The following is a 19,758-nucleotide window of genomic DNA, read 5'->3' as shown; positions in this document are numbered from 1 at the left end:
AGTACTTTAGATTCGAGAAATCAATTTGTACAATCTTGGCATAAACCAAGAAATGGTCGTTCCAGTCTTGCTTCGGTCACAAAGTGAAGGAGAAGGATTGGTCTTAGGGAGGGAAGCGAAGAAGGTGTTGAGACCAGAATGTTTGGTTCTGAAGGTGTTGTTGTTTTATGACTTGTATCAGAATATGGAACTGGCTTGCTGAATGTAAGTTATCCGTTCTTTTGTGTTTTTCTGGATACTTGTGTTGTTGTTAACCAAAACTCTGTTGTTTTGTTGAAATAGGTAAAACCTATTTATACAAGTCATAATTGAACGCACCCTGATCTCGTAGAAAGTGGGAGTGTTTAAGTGATGGAGAAGTGGGTCATGTGTAAATGCCAGAAACCACGTTCCCACTATAAAGGAAATTGGACAGTTTACACCCACTATTTCTTGCCACCACTAACTGCCTTGATTTCTGACACTTTATTATAATGGGTGTGTTGCATGCCGCATGCTGTAAACCCCCAGACCAATACCCTGATGAGCATTCCCCAGTTCGTGACATATTTGATGTCTCGAGTGTTTTCGTAGAAAACCTGTAGCAGATTTCTATGTGTGGCAAGTCAAAGTCAGGAGACTTGCCACATGAAAATAGCATGTGATGCTATTAGGCTTGTCTTGACTGGTCGCATAAAACCTTCCACATGCCTGTCAATTCTGTGGCGAATTTGGACGGCTGAGATTGTGACCATGAGAAAGGGTGGCCGTTGATTATGGCCACATTCCATTGGCATCTGATAACAGCAAAGTGGTGTCATTGGCATATGCCGATGTATGATGGCATATTTAACGCATGCCAGTGGCTCCTGGCGTAGCCGCGTCAGCTATTTTGGTGTATTGGTGTTAGTCCCAAATATGGCTCCTGCAACATTGGCCCTGTTTCTATATCAAATTTAGGGCCTTAGGAGAATTACTTGGCTTGGTTGGCGTGGCAACTTTAGCCAAATTAGGGTTTGGCATATCGAAACCCTAATTAGCGCGTGTGGCATGGCCGCGGCACGGTGGCGTCTTTATGCAATCATTGCCATGGCCACATTAAAGGAATTATGGCAGGCCATAATATGGGAATAACCACAGGCGCAAGGTGGCCACGGGTGATTATAATGTGGCGTCGTTTTTAGGGTTTGTCGGGTCCCACATGGCTCGTGGTATGTTGTGGGTCCAAAGTGGTGGAATTTATGCCACAACTGGAAATTAGGGTTTCGACTAATGCTACTAAAGCAAAGTCGTGTTTCTGATTAGGAAACCCTAATTGAAGTATGTTATGGTGTTGGCCACAAACAGAAGGTGGGTTAGCATGTAGGCCCGCTATTTATGACACGTTGACACGTTCGGCATGCTGCTGCGGCAAAGTGGCACGTTTGGCATGTTTGGCATGAAAATTAGCGTATTGGCGCGGCGTGGCATGTTTGGCATGCCACTAGCACGCCGGAGTGTAATGGCACATTTGGCATGCACGTTTGGCATGCCATTAGCATGTTGGCGCGGTTTTTGGAAAGCCAATTGGCTTTGTGACCATCTGGCGCCATTTGCCTTTTTCAACACTGTGGCAGGTTTAGAGCGACCTGATTGGTCAATAGAAAGGGGGGTCGTGAAAAAGCGGGGGTCTAACAACATTACCCAATATTTCGCTTAGCAATCTGTATGGATCCAATATACTTTTTATGAGAATCAACTAGACAGTTAGACTCAATCAATAAAAAGATATATCAAAGAGTTTATATCTCAATCTCTCGATTTGATCTTTACTAAATCAAATGGAAATCTGCGAGTCTTTATCAAAGAGATATAACTTGGACGGTACCAAAGACTAATGTCCAAGGATCAATCAATATCAATCAACAACCAAAGGTTGGATTTCCAATTGATAATCTTTAACGCACAACCTGTATTATTTCAATTATATAAAAAATATAATGCAAAAAAGAAATAACACAGACACCAGAAGTTTTGTTAACGAGGAAACCCCAAATGCAGAAAAACCCCGGGACCTAGTCCAGATAGAATACACATTGTATTAAGCCGCTACAGACACTAGCCTACTCCAAGCTAACTTCGGACTGAACTATAGTTGAACCCCAATCAGACTCCCACTAATTCAAGGTACAGTTGTACTCCTATGCCTCTGATCCCAGCAGGATACTGCGCACTTGATTCCCTTAGCTGATCTCACCCACATCTAAGAGTTGCTGCAACCCAAAATCGTAGACTTGATAATAAACAAATCTGTCTCACACAGAAAAGTCTATCAAAGGATAAATCTGTCTCCCATAGAAAAACCCTAGGTTTTGTTCCATCTTAAGATATAAAATCAAGGTGAACAGGAACCAATTAATAATCCGGTCTTATATTACCGAAGAACAACCTAGATTAATCAATCACCTCTCAACAATCCTTCTTGACTACACAAGCGGTTTGTCGAGGAACCGCAAACAGTGAGACAAAGATGTTTGTGACTTCTTTATCTTGCCTATCGGAGAACTCTCACGATCTCAACCCAAAAGGTTAACCATATGAGCAATTCATATTAACCTAGTTCTTCTTACCATAACTAGTTCAATTAACTCAAATGAACTAGTTAGAGAGTTGTTCAATTGCTATGAGATCTTATGTAACTACACAAGACACAATTGAAATAAAGATGATCCGATTCGATGAATCGGATCATGAACTTTATAGCCACGGTTTTCATAAAGCATTCCTTAGTAATTTAAGTTTCATGTTCAGAGCACATCTTTAGATCATAACCACTTAAGCTCACAAATAAGTTCACGGACTTAAGGCAACCGGCAGAGTTTTCCAAACTCAACAGAAAATCTCGACAAAGAGACTTCTGCCAGTTCACGGACTAGGTTCGCGGACTGATTTCGCGGACTAAACACGCAAACGAGTTTTTGGAAAATACCAGCAGAAATTCTCGGCAAGAGAACTTCCGTCAGTTCGCGGACTAAGTTCGGAAACTGAGTTCGCGGATTTGGCAAAGCCAATTCCTCCGGTTTTTCTCAATCAACAAATTTCGAAAACTTCGGATTAAGGAATATGTAATCTAAATTCTCATTCCAATCATTGAGACATTCTCAGAGGACGTTATATATCCGTTATTAACAGACCATTTCACGTCAGAGCAATTCTCAAAGTAATTGAAACTTTTCATGACTTTCTTCACTAGGTGAAGATAAACTTGATCAAAGCGAAATGCTTTACCAACACCGATTTCGAGAAAAAGATAAGTAGTGAATACTCAGCTCGAAATGTCAAATGTGTATCATCCAGTCTATATAGCATACGACTTTTTGTCTCATAAGAAGTAGGAGATAGAATAGATAGACTTTTGAGTGATAGATAAGTTCAAATCTTCACATACCTTTTTTTTTGATGAAGTTCCACGGTTCCTTGAGTAGATCTTCGTCGTTGTATGATGAATCACCATGAAGTCCTTGAGCTCAACTACACTTTTCTATCCTAGTCCGAGACTTAGCTATAATAGACTAGAAATCAAGACTCATAGTTTTGATCACTAACATTGACAAACATGCTTGATATAGCAACGCATGCGAGGTCGACCAAGATATGCTCTAATAATCTCCCCCTTTAGTGGCTCCTATTCCATAGTCTAATCTTCAACGTTCCTTGAAATCTTCGTCCTTCCAAGTACTCCAATGATCCCAAAGGTTGTAAGTTTAGCACCACTGTTGTTGAAGATCCGTGGCTATAACAATGAGAGAAATCTAGATTCTCGATCATTATTATACAATGTCATAGTATCATTATGTAACATCAAAGTCCAATTGCATCACGACTTTAACAACAATACTATGGTGATATGTATCACTCCCCCTTAGTCAATACTCCATCTCGATCATGGAAACCACTCCCCCTTACACAATGATCCGAAAACCATATGTATTTATAGTGTAAACTACATTATTTCTCCCCCTTTTTGTCAATAAAATTGGCAAAGGTAAAAGAACGGGATCATAACGAAATTTCCACAAGAGACATTTCATAGACTAAAATAAAAAATATATACCAACTTAATGTAGATGCAATCATAAAGCCGAAGCTAAATGCATTCATCAAGGAGTTTTAGGATACAAGATAACCCCTATAAAATTCCACAGCCGCACACCCCGCAAGATATTACCATTAAGCACAAGTTCAAAAGAACTCTCCCCCATTTGATGTCATTCCCGAAAGAACAACAAGAGCGACCTTAATTTCGAAAGAAAAGAAGGATTTTTTAATTGGACACCAAAAACCATGGAAATGATTTTCTATATCCAAAACTCAACCAAATTAATCACAAGTAAACCCATGATTAATTTAATCGGAATACGCAACTAAATCAAACCACAAAAGTGATCAATTTAATTGATTGTGCTCAACATAAGAAAACTCACGGAGGTACGACTAAGATAACCACACGGAGATGACTAACTTAATCGTTCAAATACTCAACATAAGGAAAACCTTACGGAATATACGACTACATCAACCAATAGAACATGATTAGTATAGACGTTCATATACTCAACACAAGAACTTGTGGAATATATGAAAAACTCAACTAGATTAATTACAAGAGAACCAATAATTAATCTAATTGGAATACACAACCAAACTAATCACCGAAGCAATCAATTTAATTGTCAAAAGATTTTGCTCGACAAAAGAAGACTTTCGTAGAAAATAATTAAATAACCAATCAAGATGATTAATTTAGTTCAAAAAAGCTCAACATATAGCATCTCATGGAACAACCAACAAGGCCAATATTAATCGACATAGTTGTAAGGTGCTCAACATAAGATACACAATGGAGCTTTCACGGTAAAACATAACAAAATGGATCAATGAAGATCAATACCGTGGATAACATACAAGGATCTATTCTATTTTCCATCACTATTTGCATAACGACATAATAGACTTTATCATTGTCAAACAAAAGATTTCATCCTATTTTCCATCAAATAAATGACTGCATAGGCATAACTTTTGTAATTGTCAAAAGTCCATTCGTCCTTTCATCAATACGAATATCAATTTATGAACGACTTTACTTTTGACACAATATGGGACCTTCAAGTTCACGGACGCAAACAATACATATCCCATAAAAATATTGCAATACTTCAAAACAGATTAATACTGCAATAATATTATCCTCCAAATATTTTAGAATTTAAAAACAATAAACCTAAAAAATAACATAAGAAGATGAAAACAAAAATAGCTATGTGTAGTCACAATCTTCGCTATTCAAAGCACTAGTTATTATTCCAACTAATCCAAAAAGAAGACATACTAAGCAACAATTCCTTTGAGAAATTCTTTATCATTCCCGAACTCCTTGTTATCGACAACCATCGGGACATAAGGTTCACGGAGATAAGTGTCAATACCCACGAACTGTCTTGGCTGAAGAGGTCGAATTAGGGTCCTCTGAATTTCCAAAGATTTAGACACGAACGTCTTTATTTCATAAATCTCCCTTCTTATTTCCTTTAACTCATCAAGAACATCGAAAAACTTCTGAGAGTTAGAAGGAACATCCCTGGGTTTTCTTGTATTCCTTCTTTTTCTTTTCAGGGACTTAGAAACAGGAGATTTCTCTTTTTCCTTGATTGAAGACTTAACAATCATGTTGACATCCTTTCCATCTGACGACATAGTGCTTTGAGAACAGTTATGAACAACTGGATTTGTGTGATGGAATCACTTAACTCAACAAGCAGTCTTATAAAGGATGTCAAAAGGAAAAAAGGAATGTAGGGTTCGAAACCTATTGACAGGTTCGTATACGCCCAACTCTAAAACCCTATAAAGAGTAGAATTGTCGATAATAACCCTTTCTTTTATTTGATAGACAAAAAATAACAAATCTAAGAAAAGAAGGAAAAAACTTTTCTGAAGCCTGGATCAGCACTCAATCTTGTCTCTTTTCGAACAGGCACATGAGACAAGATTTTCCCAACAACACAATCAAGTTGTGTTGCGATGAACAATGATTTGTCCATCTTTTTCCTCATGGGAGGAATCCTATGATCTCTGTCTATCAAAACGATTTGACCATATTTTCTTTTCAAATGGTCTTATTTTATCCTTGGAAACCATCTTCTTAGACGAAGATAAGATCCTATATACCTCGGAGTTCTTCTGAGCAAGTTTCAGCTTCCTTGCTAATCGATCTGCTCTTCGTTGAAGTTTGCTGCGTGCCTTATTTGGTGCTTTTATTTGTAACACCTTGATAGTTCGTGTCCCTTCATTGAACAAAACGAGCATGTCAATCTTGGATAGTATTCAGGCATCTGAGATGTGCAAGCAGCTCGACATACCATTGATCCTGAAACATCACTGATAGGGTTTCCAGTTATCGGATTCAGTGAATCTTCCAGCTTGATTGGGTTTCCCTCTTCTCCGAACCCATTGAGGTTGATATATGTATTGCTACAAGTATCAAAATCGATGTTTTCACAAAGAATCCCTACACTTGATTTCCTATCTTCATCGGAATCATAGGTTTCAGACATTTCATCAAGTGTTACAGCTATACCTTTGTTCCCAGTGTATTTTCTACGATTTAGGCATTCGTTAGCAAAATGGCCAAAACCATTACACTTAAAGCACTGAGGCATGACCTCGTCATTAGCCTCGTCAGCATCCCTGTTTTTAGGAGGTACGCGACCGTGAAGTTTGTCTGATGACTTAGGTTTGTCTCTTGAAAACCGTTTACTTCTCTTCAACAGAAGATCCCTAAACCGTCTTGTGATCAAGGGGACTGATTTTTCAAGATCTTCATCCAAAAAATCATCCTCAGACTGATCATCCTCATAGACATGAACACTCTTACCTTTGAAAAGTAATTTAGTGTTCTTTTGTGCTTTGAAGGCAACATCCTTACCGACTTTGGATGTATGCTCATGGTCAAATATCTTAAGCTTTTAAACGAAGGTGTTTATGGAAAGATTATCGAGGTTATTCCCCTCAAAAATAAATGCTTCTTAGACTCGTATCTAGATGGCAGTGATCTGAGAATTTTCATCACAATATCCTTTTCAGGAATAATCTTACCCAATGAAAAAGATGCATTAACAATTTCAGACACTTTATGATTAAACTCATCAAATGTTTCTTCATCTGCCATACGAAGGTTCTCCCAATCGGAATTAAGGTTTTGAAGCCTAGCATCCTTTTCACTGGAGTTGCCTTTAAATACGGTTTCTAAGATATCCCAAGCATATTTAGATCTAGTGCAGTTTGTCACATGATGCTGAAGATTTGGGGTAGTGGAATGTATGATAGCATTCAAACCGTCGGAATTTTGCTTTTCAGCAGTTATCTCAACAACGGTGTATTCACCAATAGGTTTGGGAACGTTTACATCACTAACTGTCACAACGGGAGCATCATAGCCATTAACCACATATACCCATGATTGAAGAAAAGCTCGCATAACAATTTTCCACCATAAGTAATTGGAGCCATCGAAGACTGGTGGTACGTTAATAGAGATAGCAACTCTTTCCATAGAGTCAGATCACTAAAAACACGAACTTGTTAGGTCTTAAACGTGTTTGCCTGCTCTGATACCAATTGAAAAAGCGGGGGTCTAACAACACCACCCAATATTTCGCTTAGCAATCTGTATGGACAAAATCCAATATACTTTTTATGAGAATCAACTAGACCGTTAGACTCAATCAATAAAAAGATATATCAAAGAGTTTATATCTCAATCTCTCGATTTGATCTTTACTCAAGCAAATGGAAATCTGCGAGTCTTTATCAAAGAGAGATAACTTGTACGGTACCAAAGACCAATGTCCAAGGATCAATCAATATCAATCAACAACCAAAGGTTGGATTTCCAATTGATGATCTTTAACGCACAACCTGTATTATTTCAATTATATAAAAAATAAAATGCGGAAAAGAAATAACACAGACACCAGAAGTTTTGTTAACGAGGAAACCGCAAATGCAGAAAAACCCTGGGACCTAGTCCAGATTGAATACACACTATATTAAGACGCTACAGACACTAGCCTACTCCAAACTAACTTCGGACGGGACTATAGTTGAACCCCAATCAGTCTCCCACTAATTCAAGGTACAGTTGTACTCCTACGCCTCTGATCCCAGCAGGATACTGCGTACTTGATTCCCTTAGCCGATCTCACCCACAACTAAGAGTTGCTGCAACCCAAAATCGCAGACTTGATAATAAACAAATCTGTCTCACACAGAAAAGTCTATCAAAGGATAAATCTGTCTCCCACAGAAAAACCCTAGGTTTTGTTCCGTCTTAAGATATAAAATCAAGGTGAACAGGAACCAATTGATAATCCAGTCTTATATTCTCGAAGAACAACCTAGATTAATCAATTACCTCTCAACAATCCTTCTTGACTACACAAGTTTTTTGTCGAGGAATTACAAACAGTGAGACGAAGATATTTGTGACTTCTTTATCTTGCCTATCAGAGAACTCTCACGATCTCAAGCCAATCAATAGATTGTACTCGTACGATAGAAGATGCAAGATCAGATCACACAACTACGATAAAAGTAGTATCGGTCTGGCTTCACAATCCCAATGAAGTCTTTAAGTCGTTAACCTGGTTTTAGAGAAGAAAACTAAAGGTTAAAGGAGAATCGACTCTATCGAGCGCACTAGTATCACACAGACGTGTGGGGATTAGTCTTGCCCAATGCTAGATGTCTCCTTTATATAGCCTTCAAATCAGGGTTTTGCCTTAGTTATAAAGCAATCCATATTCACCGATAGATGAAAACCTGATTTAGATTCAAGCTAATATTTCTCAACCGTTAGATCGAAAACTTAGCTTGTCACACATGTTGTAGTCTTGAAAGTGGTAGTAAAGGTTCGTTGCTCGGACTTGAATAGATTTAAAAACAAAAATATATACAAAATTGTCACAGGATCAAGAGATACTAGGACTCAGGATTTCACCAATTCTTATACTCATGCGATTCATGTATTTATTCTAAGCAGTTATAGCTTCTAAACATCGACTCTTTATTTGCCAAAATAGATTTTAAAAATATTAAGTGTAAATCCTAAGCATGGCCTATCAAAAGGATTAGTCCCAAGCATAAACCATCAAATGAAATCACAAATAATTAAGAAAAATCATAATTCAATTCATAATAATGCAAATAATCATAAAAGAATTAAATAAAAAATTATTCACGCATAAAGAATGGTTTCCTCCATCATCCCAGTATTGGGGTTTAGCTATTCATATCAATCACACACTCAACATATTAATTCAAAGCTCAAAGTGTGATTAAAAGAGTCAAAAGTTATAAAATAGTAGTCCTGAGACTCACAAAACACGTCCAGAAAAGAACGACAACAGAAAACTGCAGCGAACTGCGACACCTCTCTTCTGTTGTTGAGCTGCTGAAAATAAGACTGTTCTGGAGCAGCTGAAAATAAGACTGTCCTGGAGAGTCTGTTCTTCGTATTCTTGAAGCTTTTTAATGGCAGCAGCAGCAGCAGGTGAACATTGCTGCTACTCCTTCTTCTTCGCTCCTCCTGGCTCTGGATCGCCCCAAACTCTTGATAAAACTTCTCTGACTCAAAGGAAACTCTTTTATACCCAGCAACAACTCATTAACTGCCCAAAAATCTTCACAGTAATTCGAGAATATTTTTCTCAATATTTTTTCCTGTTTTACAAAAATCATGTCCCCAAATCTTTACGCGTCTTCTGAAACTCTCTGAATCCTTCCTAATCTGGATATATTCGAATCCCAGCTGTATATCTTCTCATAACGCACGTATATCCTCCAACAGAATCCAATATTCTGAAAATATTCTCATGTCTCTGTTTACTTTGTTCTCCTATTCTAGCCCAAGTTGATCGATTAAATTGCTTGTACTAACTCTGTTTAGTGTACTCAAGTCCAGCCCAATGGATTTCGGGTGTTGAATCTCTTCAAAACAGCCCAAGAATTCAAATCAAAAATTCATGCAGATGTGAAGAACATTTCCCGCCATTTTGAATTTTCAAATCGTGAAGAAGGGTGTCCCCCTAACCACTGTTGGGTGTCCCCTTAGTAATTTGGGCTGAAATAGTAATTCTTGGGTTGAAATAGTAATTTTTCTGGTTTCCTCCGGGACATTTCTGGGACGTTTCTGGTACTTTTCTGGGGCGCCTCCAGGACATTTCTCCGGGGTGTAAATCATCATTTTTTTTGAGCAACTCTTTCCATACAAGGGTATTTTCTCCAAAAACACCTAAACAAACATAAAAACACAATATTAGTACAAAATAGAGTTCCAACAATACAGGCATTGAGGACAAATTAGACACAAAAATGTGTCTATCAAATACCCCCAAACTTATTATTTGCTAGTCCTCGAGCAAATTTATTCTTGAAAAGTGACCGAGTTAATCTCGGGTGGGTTTATCATAGGTGTACCCACAAAAACCAATACTCCAGACCCTAACTATCTACGCAAAATCTTGGAAAGCACTAAAGAACCTCCTTGGTTGGCATACAATTGTTGACTCTAAGAGGAAGAACCCTGATGCGAAATTCCAATTGTTGTACACGAGTTTGCACTCAAGCATACTAAAATTCATATAAGTGATAGAGCTCTACTAAGATAGTTTCACGATGGACATCATACTCGGAGTCAGACTAATCACATGAAAAGATTAAGAAGATGGAAAAAGAAAAATTTAGATGGTTGAAAAGTGAACGGTGTTTCCCATATCTGTCTGAAGGCCTCTTCCAAGGTGAACCTAACCTAAATGACTGAGATATCGGTCTGACTAATATTAACACACTGGCATATACAAGGGAACCAGCGGCCAATAACTTAAATCTAGATCAACAAACTGGCAAATACAAGGGAACCAGCAGTTGACTACACAGAACAATAACCATTTTTTTTTTTTTTTTTTTTTTAACTTAACGGCATGAATAGATCTTTTTGATCCAAGCGCATGCTTCTTGTCAGCAGATTACACGATAGTTCCCACGGGTCCTGCATTCCACGCTTGCTTAGGCGACGGAAACAGGGAGAACACACACATATTGCTATCCAAGTGTTAGTATTTATTCCTATTGGTCTATTGGTCTGGTCTAAATTTTTTTTTTTTTTTTTTTTTTGAAAAGGTAACTCAGTCACTCTATTTCACCCTAGCAAAGGTAACAACTTGAATCGTGTGCCCCACCAAATCACTTGAAATAAAATAAAACTAAAAATAGAAAGTGAAAAGGACTCGACGAGATATGGCGAAACTATCATGTTATTTCTAACACCTGAGCTCTGTGCTTTTATGAATATATTCTATAGATGTTTCCATCTAGTCAGATTGGTTCCTCAACTCCTAAAACAAAAATGTTTCCATCCACTTAGATTAGTTAGTGCTATCCTAAATACGCATAAATTTCTAGGCTCTAGAGTTTATTTATTGCAACTAAAAAGTTTCTCCCATACCCCCAAACTTAAATCTAACATTGTCCTCAATGTTCTAAAGATGAAACTAAAAGCATGAACAAGGAGAAACTATTACCATTTGAAGCGAAAGAGTTAAGGAAAGATATTACCATGTTGCATGAGATTGGGTTACCTCCCAAGAAGTGCTAAGTTTAAAGTCTTCAGCCAGACGTAGGAAAGGTTTAGTCAACTCGAACCGTATAACAGTAGCCGGAATAACTGTGGGTCTTTAAAACCAAAAAGAGCTGACAAAAGGAAACTACAGTGAACCAACGAAATGAACATGTATTGCATACCCTTATCTAGTTTCCTGATGAAGATACCTATGTCCCATTGTGGTTCAGGTTCAGGTTCTATGAAAGGATCTTGATAGAAAATTTTCATTGGATGCACTTCCTCATAGCTAAGATCCAACAGTTCAGGTTTAAAAGTCTGGAAAAACTCAATTAAAAATAATAACAACCTGAATAAATGGGGATCCTTAAAGTCAATCAGATTTGACTTACACAGCTGACCACAAAGAGAGTGGTGGTCTTCCTTAAACAGATGTGTCGACCCTAATCTCCTAAAGTAATTAGGTTTAGTCTCACAACTTAATATTCGACACATTTGGAATATAAACGTTCCCACAGTTGGAAGAAAACTATTTGGTGGGAAAACAAAGTCAATCTTGGGATCATAGCCTGGGCAAACCACATCAACCAGAGGATGGGTTTCTAACGACTGAACTTCTTCCTGGACATCATTAGGTTCGGGAAAACGAGTATGAAGGTAATCTTGTAAAATGGTTGAGGCACATATGTCAAGACCCAAGTGAGGGACCTTTCTAAGAGTTAAAGGTAAGGCACTAGGAAGGTGATAATCACCCCCAAACTTAGAGTTTTCAGTGTCTCTAGCTAGACTAGTCACAATCTCCCTAATTTCTGGATCATTAGATTCTTGAAAATGGTCAATTGATTCTTCTAAGTTATTATCAGGTGGTGCATCTTTACTCATATTTAAAATCTCTACGAGTTCATGTTCTTCGTCTAAGACTAATGTTTCTAAATCGTTAGACTCTAAAACAATATTCTCAGAATAAACTCGTTCCTCTAGACCATTATCGGCTTCGTAATCCTCGTCTAAAACTGTGGTATCTCTAGTCAAATCCTCGTCCTTTTGAATAGGTGAATAATTATTAAAATTATTTGGATTTGAACTAGAAATAACATTATCATTATAAGGCTCAATTGGAGAAACAAATTCCTGATTGCTCTGCCTACATATTTCAGATTCTTCATCATCACTATCCTCATCATCATGATACAATTTTTGAAATTCAAGAATTCTCAATCTTTGTTCCAAACTACATGGTCTATGTTTATAATATTTCTCATAGATCGTTAGAGGTGATTCCTCAATAAAAGTTGGAGTATCCATATATCGCTGCCCACGCATATATTCACCAAGAGTCATTTCCGAAGACGTCTCTTGATAACGAGAATTTCTAGACATATATTCTCGCAACGTCATCGCAGGTGGCGTATCCTCAAAAGGATTCATCACCGAAGAAATATAAACTACAGAGGGATTTTATACAATCACAAACAAGGCCGACTCGACTCCACCAAAGCAAACCTAAAGATTTCTAGCAAACAAAAAGCATGATGGCTCCACTTAGATTGTTTCTAGACCAGCTATCTTTCGAAAGGGAATTCATTGCAATTTGAGCAAACCCCTCTGGAATCAATCCGAGTCAAAGTAAGTTGAATTGAGGCGAGGGAATCTCAGTGGAGCTTTGATACCCAAGGCCTCACCGCTATCACAAGGCGGCGCAGTCACGCATTCAACTCACAGAAACCATCATGAACTTTGGAGTGTGCTTAAAGAGCAACCAATATTTTTCGAACGAGTTTCCTATTAAGCTCGTTACCCTATCGGTCTCGTTCTATTCCAAATTTTAAGCTTGGGTTCGCGTTAGGTTTCGTTTTCCTAAGGCGGGCAAGAAGGGAGCGGTGATGAAATCCGAACCCTTATCTTGTATTGGCCAGGCCTTGCCCTTTACTAGGAATTTAAAAACAGTCCAAATTCGTCCTCAATCAATGAATCACCTTAAGGAATACAGTAACTCGCTTACAGGAGATTCGCGAGTGTTTAGATGGACTTACCTCCCGTACCAGACGGGGGATGAACCGTTGAAGTCGACTCGGGCCACGACTCCTATGTCATGTACGAACCCGAGGGGCCGAGACGATATAGTAATCGTCGTCCTTCCCTGCACACAGTTTATATAATAATAATTTTTTTTTTTTAATAATAATACCCTTCCGTAGGGTTAAAAAAATAAAGTCCAATTGTTTAAAGTCCAAAGTCCAAAATAAATAAAAAAAAAATTACAGTTTTCCTCACACACTCTAAAAAAAATTAAAAATTAAATCCTAAAATTGTCCTTTTTTTCTTCTCTTTTTGCTTTTCGCTTTAAGCTTTTTCCTCTCCAAGTCCTTAGTTTTCACTTTGAACCTGCAAAATAAAGACAAAAAGAAACGTAAAAAGGAACAAACAATTCTAAAAAAAAATAATAAACTTAAAAAAAATAAATCAATCTATATACAAGTCCCCGGCAACGGCGCCATTTTGTTGTAGTCTTGAAAGTGGTAGTAAAGGTTCGTTGCTCGGACTTGAATAGATTTAAAAACAAAAATATATACAAAATTGTCACAGGATCAAGAGATACTAGGACTCAGGATCTCACCAATTCTTATACTCATGCGATTCATTTATTTATTCTAAACAGTTATAGCTTCTAAACATCGACTCTTTATTTGCCAAAATAGATTTTAAAAATATTAAGTGTAAATCTTAAGCATGGCCTATCAAAAGGATTAGTCCCAAGCATAAACCATCAAATGAAATCACAAATAATTAAGAAAAATCATAATTCAATTCATAATAATGCAAATAGTCATAAAAGAATTAAATAAAAAATTATTCATGCATAAAGAATGGTTTCCTCTATCATCCCAGTATTGGGGTTTAGCTATTCATATCAATCACACACTCAACATATTAATTCAAAGCTCAAAGTGTGATTAAAAGAGTCAAAAGTTATAAAATAGTAGTCCTGAGACTCACAAAACACGTCCAGAAAAGAACGACAACAGAAAACTGCAGCGAACTGCGACACCTCTCTTCTGCTGTTGAGCTGCTCAAAATAAGACTGTTCTGGAGCTGCTGAAAATAAGACTGTCCTGGAGAGTCTGTTCTTCGTGTTCTTGAAGCTTTTTAATGGCAGCAGCAGCAGCAGGTGAACATTGCTGCTACTCCTTCTTCTTCGCTCCTCCTGGCTCTGGATCGACCCCAAACTCTTAAAAAAACTTCTATGACTCAAAGGAAACTCTTTTATACCCAGCAACAACTCATTAACTGCCCAAAAATCTTCACAGTAATTCGAGAATATTTTTCTCAATATTTTTTCCTGTTTTACAAAAATCATGTCCCCAAATCTTTACGCGTCTTCTGAAACTCTCTGAATCCTTCCTAATCTGGATATATTCGAATCCCAGCTGTATATCTTCTCATAACGCACGTATATCCTCCAACAGAATCCAATATTCTGAAAATATTCTCACGTCTCTGTTTACTTTGTTCTCCTATTCTAGCCCAAGTTGATCGATTAAATTGCTTGTACTAACTCTGTTTAGTGTACTCAAGTCCAGCCCAATGGATTTCGGGTGTTGAATCTCTTCAAAACAGCCCAAGAATTCAAATCAAAAATTCATGCAGATGTGAAGAACATTTCCCGCCATTTTGAATTTTCAAATCGTGAAGAAGGGTGTCCCCCTAACCACTGTTGGGTGTCCCCTTAGTAATTTGGGCTGAAATAGTAATTCTTGGGTTGAAATAGTAATTTTTCTGGTTTCCTCCGGGACATTTCTGGGACGTTCTGGTACATTTCTGGGGCGCCTCCAGGACATTTCTCCGGGGTGTAAATCATCATTTTTTTGAGCAACTCTTTCCATACAAGGGTATTTTCTCCAAAAACACCTAAACAAACATAAAAACACAATATTAGTACAAAAATAGAGTTCCAACAATACAGGCATTGAGGACAAATTAGACACAAAAATGTGTCTATCAACACACACTTGGGTAGACGTTTACTGGGTTTGTGAAAACCATGCCCAAACATGTACGTGTATGTTGGTTCAACATAGTAACCCAAAAGGTTAACCATATGAGCAATTCATATTAACCTAGTTCTTCTTCACCATAACTAGTTCAATTGACTCAAATGAACTAGTTAGAGAGTTGTTCAATTGCTATGAGATCTTATGTAACTACACAAGACACAATTGAAACAAAGATGATTCGATTCGATGAATCGGCTCATGAACTTTACAACCACGGTTTGCATAAAGAATTCCTTAGTAATTTAAGTTTCATGTTCAGAACACATCTTTAGAACATAACCACTTAAGCTCACAAACAAGTTCGCGGACTTAAGGCAACTGGCAGAGTTTTCCAAACTCAGCAGAAAATCTCGGCGGACTAAACATGCAAATGAGTTTTTGGAAAATCCCAACAGAAATTCTCGGCAAGAGAACTTCCGTCAGTTCGTAGACTGAGTTCGTAAATTGAGTTCGCGGACTAAGTTCGTAAACTGAGTTCACGGACTTGGCAAAGCCAATTCCTCCTATTTTTCTCAATCAACAAAGTTCGAAAACTTCGGATTAAAGAATACATGGTTATGTAATCTAAACTTTCATTCCAATCATTGAGACATTCTCAGAGGACGTTATATAGCTGTTATTCACAGATCGTTACACGTCAAAGCAATTCTCAAAGCAATTAAAACTTTTCATGACTTTCGTCACTAGGTGAAGATAAACTTGATCAAAGCGAAATGCTTTACCAACACCGATTTCGAGAAAAAGATAAGTAGTGAATACTCAGCTCGAAATGTCAAATGTGTATGATCCAGTCTATATAACATACGACTTTTTGTCTCATTAGAAGTATGAGATAGAATAGATAGACTTTTGAGTGATAGATAAGTTCAAATCTTCACATACCTTTTTTTTTTTATGAAGTTCCACGGTTCCTTGAGTAGATCTTCGTCGTTGTATGATGAATCACCATGAAGTCCTTGAGCTCAACTACACTTTTCTATCCTAGTCCGAGACTTAGCTATAATAGACTAGAAATCAAGACTCATAGTTTTGATCACTAACATTGACAAACATGCTTGATATAGCAACGCATGCGAGGTCGACCGAGCTATGCTCTAATAATCTCCCCCTTTAGTGGCTCCTATTCCATAGTCTAATCTTCAACGTTCCTTGAAATCTTCGTCCTTCCAAGTACTCCAATGATCCCAAAGGTTGTAAGTTTAGCACCACTATTGTTGAAGATCCGTAGCTATAACAATGAGAGAAATCGAGATTCTCGATCATTATTATACAATGTCATAGTATCATTATGTAACATCAAAGTCCAATTGCATCATGACTTTAATAACAATACTATGGTGATATGTATCACTCCCCCTTAGTCAATACTCCATCTCGATCATGGAAACCACTCCCCCTTACACAATGATCCGAAAACCATATGTATTTATAGTGTAAACTACATTATTTCTCCCCCTTTTTGTCAATAAAATTGGCAAAGGTAAAAGAACGGGATCATAACGAAATTTCCACAAGAGACATTTCATAGACTAAAAGAAAAAATATATACCAACTTAATTTAGATGCAATCATAAAGCCGAAGCTAAATGCATTCATCAAGGAGTTTTAGGATACAAGATAACCCCTATAAAATTCCACAGCCGCACACCCTGCAAGATATTACCATTAAGCACAAGTTCAAAAGAACTCTCCCCCATTTGATGTCATTCCCGAAAGAACAACAAGAGCGACCTTAATTTCGAAAGAAAAGAAGGATTTTTTAATTGGACACCAAAAACCATGGAAATGATTTTCTATATCCAAAACTCAACCAAATTAATCACAAGTAAACCCATGATTAATTTAATCGGAATACGCAACTAAATCAAACCACAAAAGTGATCAATTTAATTGATTGTGCTCAACATAAGAAAACTCACGGAGGTACGAATAAGATAACCACACGGAGATGACTACCTTAATCGTTCAAATACTCAACATAAGGAAAACCACACGCAAGATAACCACACGCAAACGATTTTTTGGAAAATCCCAGCAGAAATTCTCGGCAAGAGAACTTCCGTCAGTTCACGGACTTGGCAAAGCCAATTCCTCCGGTTTTTATCAATCAACAAATTTCGAAAACTTCGGATTAAGGAATACATGTTTATGTAATCTAAACTCTCATTCCAATCATTGAGACATTCTCAGAGGACGTTATATATCCGTTATTAACAGACCGTTTCACGTCAGAGCAATTCTCAAAGTAATTGAAACTTTTCATGACTTTCTTCACTAGGTGAAGATAAACTTGATCAAAGCAAAACGCTTTACCAACACACGATTTCGAGAAAAATATAAGTAGTGAATACTCATCTCGAAATGTCAAATGTGTATGATCCAGTCTATATAGCATACGACTTTTTGTCTCATAAGAAGTAGGAGATAGAATAAATAGACTTTTGAGTGATAGATAAGTTCAAGTATCCACATACCTTTTTGTTGATGAAGTTCCACGGTTCCTTGAGTAGATCTTCGTTGTTGTATGATGAATCGCCATGAAGTCCTTGAGCTCAACTACACTTTTCTATCCTAGTCCGAGACTTAGCTATAATAGAATAGAAATCAAGACTCATAGTTTTGATCACTAACATTGAGAAACATGCTTGATATAGCAATGCATGCAAGGTCGACCGAGATATGCTCTAACAGGCCGGCCAAGCATGGGTGTGGCCACACTTCCACCATGCGTGGCTGTTTTAAAATGACCTGATTGGTCGATGGGAAATAGGGTCAGTAAGTATGGGTCCATCCACAACTCATTGCGTGTGGAGGGTTTAACGCGACTTGATTGGTCGACAGGAAACATGGCCGGTCGGGCAACATGGGGTGTGGCCACTTTCAAGCGGCGCCGGCTGCCCTATGGCATGGCCACACCTCCCTTTGTTGCTGCTCCTATTCCGCGACTCCTCTTTTATCCCTTGTTTTCTGATTGGGTAGGATTTTGTACCTACTAATCCATGGCGGATCAATTTCCTAGCTTGCCTAGGTTTAGTTTCGACCAGCGGGGTCTGAAATACTGCGCGGGGTGCAAAACCCTAATTTTGCAAATTAATAGGGTTGAGATTTGATTTTCGTGAGTTATCACAAAATTGATCGAACTCTGCATAGAGTTCTTTAAATTTATTTCCGGAGAGCAGTATGCTTTCCTATTGAGTATTTTTATGCAAAGACCTTAACCTTGATATTTCGGGAAATTCATGCTACTCTGCTGCGAATGAATATTAATTGTCATGTCATATCAATATTAAGTGTTCAGCCGAGGAACATAGCACAGAAAGCATTCAAAGAAGCTCATATTAATTGGATAATATAGGCAAGGTGCCGAAATTTACAGAATATCTGGGATTGTTGATGCATGCACCATTCTGGATAAATTTCATGTGAATATATTGAGTTGCTCAATAAATGCGTCAGTGGAGAGGTTGAACACTCATCACTTTTACATGGCTCCATTTCTTTGCAGAGTGACGGCACATTAAATGTAAGGTTTTACAAATTTAACCCTGAACTAAAAACCACGATCAACAAACGCACGACGTGTGATATTTCAATTATATAACTAAATATAATGCAGAAAAGAAATAACACAGACACCAGAAGTTTTGTTAACGAGGAAACTGCAAATGCACAAAAACCCCGGTACCTAGTCCAGATTGAACACACACTATATTAAGCCGCTACAGACACTATCCTACTACAAACTAACTTCGGTATGGATTGTAGTTGAACCCCAATCAATCCCACACTGATCCAAGGTACAGTTGCGCTCCTTACGTATCTGATCCCAGCAGGATACTACGCACTTGATTCCCTTAGCTGATCTCACCCACAACTATGAGTTGCTACGACCCAAAGTCGAAGACTTTAATAAACAAATCTGTATCACACAGAAAAGTCTACGGTAATAGATAAATCTGTCTCCCAATGAAATACCTACGAGTTTTTGTTCCGTCTTTTGATAAATCAAGGTGAATAGGAACCAATTGATAACCCGGACTTATATTCCCGAAGAACAACCTTGAA

Source organism: Papaver somniferum, chromosome 3, assembly GCF_003573695.1.
Source record: "Papaver somniferum cultivar HN1 chromosome 3, ASM357369v1, whole genome shotgun sequence".
NCBI classification, from domain to species: domain Eukaryota; kingdom Viridiplantae; phylum Streptophyta; class Magnoliopsida; order Ranunculales; family Papaveraceae; genus Papaver; species Papaver somniferum.
This window is presented reverse-complemented; position numbering follows the sequence as displayed.